Source organism: Tamandua tetradactyla, chromosome 6 (genome assembly GCF_023851605.1).
Source record: "Tamandua tetradactyla isolate mTamTet1 chromosome 6, mTamTet1.pri, whole genome shotgun sequence".
NCBI classification, from domain to species: Eukaryota; Metazoa; Chordata; class Mammalia; order Pilosa; family Myrmecophagidae; genus Tamandua; species Tamandua tetradactyla.
In genome coordinates this window covers 159,017,093-159,029,991 of record NC_135332.1, presented here as the reverse complement: position 1 = coordinate 159,029,991, position 12,899 = coordinate 159,017,093, and positions in this window count along the sequence as shown.

Here is a 12,899-nt window from a genome sequence, read left to right as displayed (position 1 = left end):
TTGTTATGTAAAACATTTTTGAGTTACCACAAAAGATTGACAATACACCTCATTTAACAAGATAAATCTACCATCATTTAGCAAGATATCATGGCAATGCCAAAAATGTTATAAAGTTTATGAATTATTACCATCTATTTTGGTATTTATCTTTTTGTAGAACTGTAGCAACCATGTTATGTATGGTCACTGGTCTGCAGACCACCGTTTGAATAGTGCCCTTCTAGGTCATTACACACTGCGGGCCAGTGATGAGCCACACCAAATAACTGCCAAATGAGTGGCCAGCCTAGCACACTGAACTTTCATCCTTGAAACTCTTCATATTCAATGATGGCTTTAACTTTTTAAAATCAGTCACCCACACCTCAGTTTTTAATCCTGGTCATCATTAGAAATAACACCAATCTGAAATCATAAATTCAAGCATTCAACATTGTCATCACAATTATCTTAAAGCCCATTACATAGATTTTCTCATTCAACAATATTTTTATTTTATCATGACTCTTATTAGCTGTCTTTTCCAACTTTCCACCATTAATCAGAATGCTTTCTTCCTTGTCAAGTTCAGATTTCACAATATTTATAAGCAATTGCTCTAAAAAAGCCTCAGCTTTCTCTTTTATTTTTGCTCCAATGAATTCATTCAAATCTGGATAAATTCAGTCACTTGCTTCATAATGTGCTGTGAAAATGGAACCCGCTAACAATAAGTCTCTCATCTTACCAATTCTAAATCTATAAAACTATCTGTGTCATTGTCTTTTTTATCTTCCTAATACAAAGAGCCTTCCTCTTATCTAAGGCAGCCCACTTACTCCAAGTGTGCGCTTAGCTCTCTTCTTACTTTTCCAAGTCTTGACCTTATAACCGTACCACATTTTCAGCTCTGCTGGAGCCTTCCAATTTCTGTTTTAATATATGACCATATAGTCCATCTATCAAACTATAATTTTCTTAATCCCTGACCCTTTCTCCTGCTACTTCCTTACATTTCTGTCTCTCTTCATTAAATAGCTTCTTGAAAACGTTTTCTACAAGTGCTTTCTTTAATTTGTTGTCAACTATTCTTTCTTAAGTTTGCTCCAATCTGGATTTCAACATCCTGAATGAGTATATTTATTTTACACTAAAGGATGATGTTCATGTTACTGAATTCAATGGTTAATGTTTATTCTTCCTTAAAAGCAATTTCAACATCATTTGAAAGAATTGTACATAGTCTTCTTCATGACACACTGTTTTATTTTGGTATCCATGACAACAGAATTTCTTACTGCCTCTTCTTTATCTCCTTGCTCTTTCTCTAACTTCTAAATAAGGCAGTATTGAATTCAAGATGACCAATATAACATTCTCAATGATAGGATGCAGTTATTTTCCTTTTTCATTGCATCAAAATTTGTGATTCTATACTTATTTGATGGTATTATTCTTCTTCCTGCTAAATAATAAACTCCACAAGGACAGGGTCAACACTTTTATCCACCATTATACATCCAATGAAGACTGCTACATTGATAGACATATAGTAAACTTGCAATAAATATTTCTCAATTAGTTAATTAATTAACCCATACTTATGAATGAATAATTAAGCATCTGTAACTATTGCTAGCTATAAACTGTAAGGGGGTAGTTACTTAGATACCTACTGTTATCTAGGTAAGTTAGAGAAACAGGAAGAAATGATAGAGAGGAATTGAGCAATGTTTTTGTTTTCATTTTCTCTGTATGCTAATTGATTTCATCTCCATATTTTGGATTTTATCTCTTGGGAAATCATAACTCAACTGGAAGTAATCTACCATCAAAATTGTGATTGTATTTAGTATAAAGCCATACAGTAAACTGACTTAATAAATAAAGTCATATCTCAGTGTTAAACATAGAAATCTTAAAGACAGTGTTTATGCTCTTCCTAAATTCCTGCATACCTATATAAATTCTGGAAAACCATCCCAGCAGTAAACATTAGAAGTGATTAGAATGACGATGCTAGGCCTTCTCTCTGCAGGATGTCATGCCCATGTGCAGCGTTGCAGACCTCAGATTTTGAGAATTCTGTGAGAGCATCTACCAATTCCCAGAATAAAATCCTTAACTTGAAATAGGACATGTTCCTTATAGTAAACCCTTCCATAATCTGTAAGCATCACTCCACTGGAAAGCTTCTGCTTACAAGAAGTTTTACCAGAACTTTGAAGTTTCATAAGAGTTTTTCTGACCTCCCAAACTACATTTTTATTCCTACAAACTCTGATATGATGCTGTCTGTATGTTGATATCTAAAGATTAGAAATCTCATTCAGTATGGAAAACTTAGAAACTCTCCAGTGAACTTTATTTCTCAGTTATTAGTCCATGTCCATATACCAGCTCAGGAGCCTATGTAGTGCTGAAAGTAGTAATTGCCATTAAATAAATAAATTGTTACTAGTTTTTTTTACCAACAATATTATATTTAACTTCAACTCTTGATCAACTTTCCCTAGTTATATTATATGCACAGATATTTTTCTTAAAAAAGAGTGTATCTACCATAATAAGTTTCCTTGAATCATCAATGTCACCTCAACAACACATTCAAGGGTGGTGACCTCAAACTCTTTTACATAATAAATGGATATAAAAGTCTGAATCAAAATACAACAAAGGGCACATTCTATGTACTTCCATTCCTAAGACCTCTCTTGACTTGTAGATCATAGTGAAAGAACCTCTGCTTCCTAGAAATAGAAAAGATATGAAAGGAGATAAAGTTTTTTCCAAAGCCTGTATAGACAAGGATAATTGTGCGTGTGTTGTGTGTGTGTGTGTGTGTTAGCCACTACTTGGCTAACAGAACAAAGGTGCTCATGCTGTTACCAGTTGCCAATTATCCTCAATTGTAGAGTAGTAAAATGAATAGATTGTACTCATCAGCATTTAATGTTTAATCTCTTTGATACATATTATTATATAAGTTTTAGCAAGCCCAGATCAACACAAAACAGCACGGTCCTTTTGAGGCTACACTTCGGAGCATAAAAGAAACTCTGAGGTTCTGAGATTCCCAGTGCTGAAAAACTCTTGCTAGAAACTGATAGTTTACCCTCAAAAGCAGAGGAAATAATTTATTTGGATGGTAGTTATTCTATGACTCAAGAAACAAGGATGAATGTAAACTATGTTGGAATAGGTATTATACCAAAAACTAATAAGCTTGAGATATGCATAAATATATTGTCGTGACTCTCCATGCGTAATTACTGCTAATCATAGCATGAACTATTGCATTCACAATTTTTAAAATTTTATGTGGCTCCTGTATATCACCCTGGTGAACTTGCATGTCTCCACATAAGCAGTGTAGGCAAGGCTTAATGGCAGTTGACTGAGCCATGCCCAGACATCCTATAAGCGTCCCAGAACCATGCAAGGTTTGTGAGGAGCTACTGCAAGTCATCTCTCACTCACCTCCCTTTTCCCAGGAAGCTGCCAAGAAAGAGCTTCTCATCACCTCCAGAGTTTTGCCTTGTCCTACTTAGGGTACATCTGCAGGCTATACCAGTGCTTACCTGCAGGTACAGCCAATTCCTCAGCAACAGGAGTTCAACTTCTTGTCTTGCATTGCCGTATCTTCTGGTCCCTTTTCTTTTAGTGTCATCCTTTGGGACAAGGAATGAGGCAGGGAGCTGGTATCTTTGGTTATCTTGTTTTTTCTGTCTGTGCAAGTAGTAAACTGTCGGAACCCAATAAGGGTTCATTGTTTCTTTACTGGCCAAATCTACCAGTCTTATTTGACCATTTTGCAGCTGCTCATTAACTAATTAGTGTTACTACTACCATTACTACTAATTATTATATTTATTAGAAATAACAGTGAAGCATATGTCCAAAATATTCTATAGAATATTCTAATATTTATTACCCTCTTAGGCAACATTTCCCTTCTTATTGCAAAAGGTAGGAAAACTAATCTCAAATCTGTAAAAGTATCTAAGCTAATTATAAGTAATGTTGGATACCATGAGATTTAAAATCATATGAGACTTAACCAGAATTAAATCTTAACTATAGCTAAAGGAAAACACAGATTGTGCTACAATAGCTTGGTAATCCTGTCCCTCTAACTTGATTATCGGTAATGGGTCCAAACTGATACTCTAAAATCTTACTTCATTTTTGAGTCTCATGAAGGAGAATGCATAGAACTGAAAAGATGCTCAAACATAGCCTTTGTGATATTCCATCAATTGAAAGCAATAATTGTTTGAAATATAAAATTATATGCTAGTCATATCAGTAACATAATACTTAAATTCCTGCAATTAAATATGTCATGCAATATGATAGTATTAGATCTGTCCTACTATGTCTTAAAAAACAGATGACAATAAGAGATACAAATAGTTCTTTGAAATTCAACCTTCACATGTCTTTATTTGTAAAATCTACAAAGCGAAAGTAATTCTCTCAGTATCATTTCTTCTTCAAAGCAAAAACAGGGGTGGATTTTTATTGTTAGTCTTTTGACGTTCATTACTCTGATATTTAGTAACACCCTCTGCACCAATCAGGTCTGGAAAGAGAAAACATGTTGTGCATTTCAAAAAGAGTAACTGATTACTGGTGTGTTTGAAGTTTAGAGGAGTGCAAATAGAAAGGTGAGATAACCAAATATTAGAAACTGCAGAAACTCATTTTCATCTGATAAATAAAATCTTTTAAGCCCAACATGAAGCTCCCATGCTACACCCCACTTCAGCATAACCAAAAACTTAAGACATTTTCTATTTCCTGTAAATAAGTATTTTAAAAAATATTTATATTTTTCTCGAGCCCACAAAACTGAATTTAAATACAGCCCATCAGTTATTGCCAGCTAACTTCCTCATTATTGTGGCAGCTAGCTTCTTCATTCCTAACTTCTTCGTTCCTGCTGCAACCAAATGCAGCAGGTACTAACCAATAAAAATTCTGTCCTAACGTACTTGCTTATTCTGTCTGGAAATGTCTATTTTCTCTTTGATCAGTGCACCTCTGCTCAACCTCGTGACCATTGGAGTCTCCCCAGTGTATGAAATAATTCAAGTAAGCTTTGAGATCTAACGAAAAATTGGCTTAATTTAACACATTTTAAGACTAGAGGAAACACAAAATAAGGAGATGATCGAGTGCACTAGGTTTACACAATGGGGATTCTGCCACTGTTTAAGCCATGCTTAAACTGCTGATATTTTTGGAGTTTATATCCCCCATCAGTCACTATCCGGCACCGTTTGCTATCTTGGGAGGAATCACTAAGGCCTTTGGAGATTAAGACACCTGCTTCTGCCAGGGAGTTTTAAGAGGACAAGAGAAGAAGAGCAGTGTTTGGATTCTATCTCCTAACTACTAATCCCCCATCAATGCCTCTCATTAATTAAACTTAACTTGAAGCCAGCTGGCAAGGGAAACTTGGAGCTATCATTTGCATCCCTTGCATTACAGAGCAGAACTGTGAAGGGCAGATATGGACCTGAGAACCAAAAGGAAAAACATTAGCATTAGCATAGCCTCAGGGTTTTCTTCGGGATCCTCTGCCCTTTGCTCACAGCCCAAGTGCTGTGAAGGGGATTTTATGCTTAACTCAAGGATGAAAAGAAAGGGTCTTACCTAAGTCAGCTGTCCATTCAGTCCCCGTCACAATTGGCTCAGAAGTAGGCGTATGACCTAAGACAGTTTAATCATACTAAATCTCAGGACTTTTACAAGAGCTACTGGAAAACATACTTCATCATTATATTTGAACTTAAAATGATGTGGGATAATAGCTGCTGCGGCCAAATTTTCCCAAATGCCACCAGATGCCAAAAGAGCAGAAGTGCAGCCAAGAGATGGAGAAAAACCAGTTCCTAATTATCGGTTTGAACTTTGAAAATATTTGAAGCTCGCTTGTCTAAATATGTGAGAAAATAATTTTTAAAAATACTTATTTATATTTTTCTTAAGCTAGTTAGTGGACTTTTCTTTTCTTTTTTTTACTATTTATAAATAAATTCCAGCTGACACACCTAAAATAGGTGTTTAAGATAGTATGTAACTTGAAGATGATAAGCAAAAATGGATGTATGGCAACAACTTTCAAGTACAGGGAAAGAGAGAAGCTCATTTACATGTACATGTCCTCCAGATTATACAGTTTTAATCAGGATGCTTCCTTACAGCAAATACATTTTCCCATATGATTTTTCTGATGACCTCTATCATGTCTCTACAGAACTCATTTTGTCTATAGCCAGAAGCAGATACATAATTTGTGAGGCCTAGAGCAAAATGAAAATGTGGGCTCCTTGTTCAAAAAGCAGGGTATAAGTGTTATTAAACCTACTGCAATATAAGCTTTTCTGTTCTGTTCTCTTCCGTCTCTAGAATTTTCTTGGTGTTTTTTTTTATTTGCTATTGAATATTTTTCTAAGTAGAGCACAAAGTTTTAAGTCTTGTTACCTTTTACCTATACTGGGCCATTTTTAAGTGCAAATATATGCACATTAAATTGGTATGTAGAATTGCCCAAATTATACCATTTACGCTTTGTAACTTCCGTATGCTGTGTATTTTGTTCTTACTAGAAAAGTGGCAATGTTGCTTTCAACAAACCAAACTGTTTTTAATTCCTTTTTTGATATGTGTACTTATTTTTTTTTTCTTTAACCAACACCCTTTTCAATTGGCTTAATGGAAGAAAAGCAATCTAGCTTGGCTTGTCCTTCCTTTTCCTTTCATGTCATCATTTTCAACATAGGTGATGGGCTAATACAGTGATTAGCTCATGTGAATAAGAATGAATATGATAGGGGTCCTTGGTCTTCTGGATTTCTTAGAATTCCTTTTCCTTCTGTCTAAATTTGAAGCAAATTCTGGTTCAAATGGAAGGCATGGTGTCTTTAGACTGTTAGCAGTCCTGCTGGACTCATTTGTAAAGAGAAAGCACTTTTCACTCACCTTTAATTTCACTGAAATATAGGCATTGTGGATTGAATGGAATCTTATGTTTATGGGGTATTTCAATTGCTAAATATTAATGGAGAGATGGCAGGTGGCAGACATGCTTATTGAGTTTATTTCCTCACACACATGCCCCATTATTCCATTAAGCTTCACTTACAAAACTCAAGATAAAATTACTAAGAATAGCTGTATGACAGCAGTAAAACATAAACCAAAAATGGGACCCTTCTGAACACTAAGCCTTGCCCAACCCAAACACTGTTAGGCCTGTCCTACCTACAGTAAAAGTTGAGGGAACTTTTTCTCAAATTGCTCTCTGCCCTACAGCCTTGTATGTCCATAGATTTTGGAGGTGATTTTCTCAGCTATTCCCATATTTTATGGGTACCCCATATTTCTAGGGTTGGTTGTAGAATCCATCTCCATTAAATCTGTCAGTCTGATCATGCACCTTTTATTCTGAAGCTTGGAAATACCACTTTAAATTGAGAATTTCTTTCCTGGTGAACTGCACAGAACTTTGGCTAGGTTGTAGAGCTGCCTATGCCAAACAGTGACTGGCCTTACAGCATAGATTCTGGTTGGGCTTTTCCTCTTAGGTTCTTCCCAAGATATATCTGTTTAATCCACACAGAATTATTGGGCATCATCCATGAACAAAATCCCTTGTGGAGATTAAAGTCTAATGAGGGGAGGCAAGCAGTGAACAAGAAACATAATAATCGCACAGTATGTTAGAAGGTGAGAATTGATATGTTTTAAAAAAATAGAGAAATGCATGGAGATTGGGATGTCAAGAATGCATAAGTGGAGAACATATTTTAAATAGGGAATTTTAAATTTTAATTAAGGAATTTATGGCAGGACTCCATGAGAATGTTAAAGTTGAGAGAAGAACAGAAGGAAACAAGGGAGTTAAGCGTGCTAATATGTGAGGGAGGAGTGGCCCAGGCAGAGGAAATAGCTGTTACAGAGGCCTTAATGCAGGAGATTTCTGGTATGTTTGAGGACCAGAAACAAAGTTGATGCAAGTGGAGTGGAGTGAAGAGGAGGCAGTCTGGACAGTTAGTGGGGAGTTGAGAAGCTCATATGGAATCATATAACCCTTGTAAAGGCTTTGGCTTTTACACTAAATGAAATAGGGAAGGAAGGCTGTGTTTTGAATGGGAGAAAATAACATGACATGACTTAATTTTTGAAAATTCAGTCTGCCTTTTGTGCTGAAGATAATCTGTGTTATATAAGGATAGAATCAGGGAGATTATTCAGAAAATAATTACTAAGCTCCAAGTAAAAAATGATGATAATTTGGATCAGGCACATAGCAATGTGGCGGGGGGAGGGGGGATCAAATTCTGGCTATATGTCCCTACAGGAATTTGTGCAAACTGACCTCCTCCTTTGGTAGGAAGAAGGTAAAAAAAAAATTCTTTGGTAAATTTTTTGGTAAAAAAAATTTCTACCAGCCTCTCTTACTCTTCCTATGTCTCTATTTTCCCTTTCTTCACTTGGAGTTGCCTGAATCCATATTTGAATTCCCCCAAATGATCAGTGAAATTTCTTGGGAGTATTTCTGGTATATGAAAACAACTATTCTATATGTGCTCCTCTCTTTTATGCCATGGGATAAGAAGATGTATCTATTGTCTAGACAGCATTTACACACGGGTCCATTTCCCTATGGGCCTATGACATGGAGACTTGACAGCTGCGTTTTGAATTCCACATGTGAGTACTGCAGAATCCAGTCATCACACTATAAAAATCATGATAAGACAGCTATGACAGTGCAGGTATCTGTATTCAGAATAAGATAGGAGGAGTGCACATCATGGAAAGTGGAATGATCTGGCACATTTAAATTTAGGAAAGGCTTGCTATCCTTTCATAAATCTATAAGAAGTTTGTATGAGAATTACTTGAAGAAACATTTTTTAAAACACACATGACTGAACTACAAGAAATCATACAGACTTAAATAGTACAGATTAAGGTCAAATACAATGTGCAGCTTTGTGCATTTCAGGGATATGAAGATTATAAAAGTGTTGTCGCTGGAAGTTGTCACCAAGAGAGAAGCCATCTGTTCTGTTGTTTAGTACTCGCATTCTACCTGCAAGGGATTAGTTGATCCCTTGAGCTTTTCGAGCTCTGGTTCAGTGATCCGTGCTCAGTCAATAATTCATTCCAGAACTCCTGACCTCATGTGTTTGGGTTTGTAGTTGGCACGACTGAAGTCAGTGATTTAAAAAAAAAAAATACATTTAGCTGGAGTGTATTCAGGTGGTCTGCAGTTCATGATTCAAATTTCATTTAAAATATTTTGCTTATCAAAAACTATAATTAAAAACAAGTTCACTCAACTCTACGTAGATACTGAATTTTAAGATATGTACAAATAAGTATTTCTTCACATATGCAGTCTATTCAAAGCATTTACTGGGATCAAAATTCTTCTGCAAACACTGGGCAAGTATTTGAGCTTTTATTTTTTATGAATAATTAATTGACTGTGTTTTTTCGTACTGTAGTGATACTTATTTTATTTAGACGTGCAAAACCTTTTGTGTGAATTTGGACAATAAGTACAATGTGAAAACTTACATCTTCAAGGTGACTCCAAAAATTTACCCTCATTTGACTGTTTCTTGAAGTCTTGAGTGATGATGAATGATTTAGATATATCAGACAATAATGACAATAATGACAATAATAAGAATTACTATAATTTTTCAGTGATCTAAATTTGGAAATACATTCAAGTGCTGCTTTTTTTCTCAAGGCTTCAGATTACGAAATGGCAATGTAAACTGTAAAAAATTAGTAAACATATGCAGCTTATTTATGTAAATCATGTTTTCTCCAAGGTGATGCAACCAAAACAAAGCATAAAAGGATACTGAAGTTGATGAAAGATTGCAAATTTCATTAACCAAGCCCTGTAGCAACGGTTTGTTCTCAAACAGACTTACTCTTATTGATTTACTATATTAATTTTCTATTGCTGTGTAACAACTTACTATAGACTTAGTAGCTTACTATGGCATGCGGTTATTAGCTCACGGTTTCGTAGGTCAGAAGTCAGGTGTGTCGTGACTAGTTCTCAAGTATAAGATCAATGTGTTGGCCAGGCTGAGCTCTCCTCTGGAGGCTTTGGGGAAAATTCAACTTCTGAAGCCATTTTTGTATTCGTAGAATTCAGTTCCTTGTGGTTGTAGAACCGAGGTCCCCATTTCCTTACTGTCATCAGGATTTATTCCTAGATCTTAGAAACTGCCCATCTATCTTGCCCCTTAATCTTCAAAGCCAGTAATGAAGAATCTCCTTTGCTTTGACTCTCTCCCCGGCTTTGAATCTATTTCCAGGAATAACCTATTCCCCACCCCCCCCGCCCTTTTTTTTTTCCTATTCCCTTTTAAAGGATAACCTGATTAGGTAAAACCCAGCAAGGGTAATCACCTGGATTTAAAAGCAAGTGATTTGGGACTTTCATTGCATCAACAAATTACATCCTTCACAGCATCACCTAGACCAGTGTTTGGCTGAGTAGCTGGGACGAGATGTGTGTACAACCTTCCAAAGAACCTCTAGAACTATCATATAATTCAGCCTATAATAATTTTACTTTATTTTTAGGAAGTTTGAGAGACTTGAGATTATGTCTGTGGACACATAAAATGATATATTTTTCCTTTCGCATGATATTTAAGTTACATAAATATCCCACTGATTAAAAATAGTGTTGAAAAATTACTGCTTTCAAGAGAATACTTTTGCAAGGAAAAAGTAAATACGCCAAAATATTGGTTCACTTCAGATTTTAAATGCATTCAAAGTTTAAGTGATTATTAAGGAAATAACACATTAATTTCCATGAGATCACATTCTCAATGCCTAGTAATATCTTCCTATTCTTTCCAGACTTCCATCCCTAAGGTAATTTGGTCTAGTTTGCTAGTTTTTTTTCCTAATCGCTACCTCCTTCTTAGGTTTGGGTTTTCACTTGCATTTTCCCACTGCTAAAATCTGTTTCTTACAGCTCTTCTAGATGTGTTTCACTCTGATTTTGGCTTGGTACAGTTAGTGTGGTCATGGGATTAGGTGCTAGGAGGAAAGGGTGTCCTTTGAGGTTCTGATTAAACCTCAGACGTAGGTGGGCACCAGGAGCCTAGCTTTTGGGTCTGGGCCCTTTGCAAGAGCTCCTGCCCTCCTTGCCAGCTGCAGTGGGTGTCTAGCACATAGCTCTGCCCCCACCCCAATCCACCCCAGGGGTAGTGGTCTCTTTTCCTGGCCCCTACTCCCAGCTGTGCAAAATCTCACCAATGCCCTTAAAACAGTGTTTGCACTCTTCCCTCTACAAATTAAGCCTTTAGAGAGTTTGGGGAGATGGGTCACAATGCAGATGGAGATTCTACATTGCCTGCTGTTTCTCAACCTCATGTAATACCGGGGATGCTTTCTAAGAACCCTGAAGTCTGAGTTCTCTGAACTCTGTGTGGAGTTCATGGAGGAAAAGTCTGCAAAAGGGTGCCTGCCTCTTTACATCTGTGGCACCCAGTGCTTCAGTCTTATGCTAGCCCTCACTTGCCTTTGGTAATTTCTTAAAAATAATTGTAGCCACGTCTGCCTATGAACCTATCTGGCATCCAGTGGCACCTGTTCCCTGTAAACAAATGCTCAGGTTCTGTTTCTCCCTGGAGATGTGTGCTTTCACCAGATTTCTGGTTAGTGGTTTGTTGTGTAACCTCAGTCCTCTGGTAAATTTGAGGAAAGGCATTCATTTGCAGTTTGTCTGGCTTTTTTTCTTGTTGTAATAGTGCAAGAGATGCTCTTCCTAGCTGTCTGCTTCTCTGAGCTAAAACTGTTCCATACATTTATTTTGAAAAAGTAATCCGAAAATGGAAAGATTGAGTCACAGTATAAGAATCATAAATTAAATGCAAATATTAGTAACATTTCATTGTCTCCCATAGATTTTCCTTTTCTAATTGATTCCAAGATTAGTTACATTGCATAATGCTCTTTATATCAACCCCTAGAACTGCTCCTGGTATATTTTCCACCACCTAAACTTATCAGACTTATGAGTCTTGGAATAAGTGTTATTTTCCATTTGAAAATACTATTTTATTAACACCCTGGTTCCAATGCAAATATCAGCACAATTACCCAAACATTAATTTACTCAGACAAATCACAGTGATTTACACTTTAGCAGAACCATAAACTTTGATCTTGTTTCAGTGTTCTGTATTTCAGGATACATGAAATCAAATAAACTCGTCTAAAGATTTACTGGTCTAATGCAGTAAATTAGGATCCTAATTAATTTCTTCCATCAAATTCCAAGAGATGGAGGAAATATTCACCTGAAACCAGGGAGCTTAAAAGTGTGATTTCAGTTTTAACTCTTTAGAATTTAGGATAATATGGCTCAGGTAAACTTCTTATTTCATAATAAGAACAGATAAGAGAAATTGGTAATGATTTTGTAATTGTTATATTGTGACAGTGAAGTTTTATTAATGGTTGAAAGGTTTGCTCACTAGCATCACTGTGAAACCAAGTTCAGCTGCTCTCAACTCTGGCACAGCCCTTGCTTTTATCACTGCTGCAACCAGCCAACACACCAGCCTAAGCCCTCAAAACTTTTGTACGTGTAACAACCTCTGACAGGCTGACAAAAAATAACCAGGCCAACTAAGCAAGCAAGATAGGGACTATTGCATTTGAACTGGAGTTTGAGAGAACTTGTCAGGATTTTTTCCCCTAATATTTTGGATATGTCCTTTTGCAAAAATAGAAAGTCACTGAACTGTAACTGGTCAAAAGAAGTATTCGTTTTGAATTATGACACTGTTCATCCATGACAACGAAAAAACTGACATTTGAAACAGTAAGGAATTAAGTCATTTTGAAGC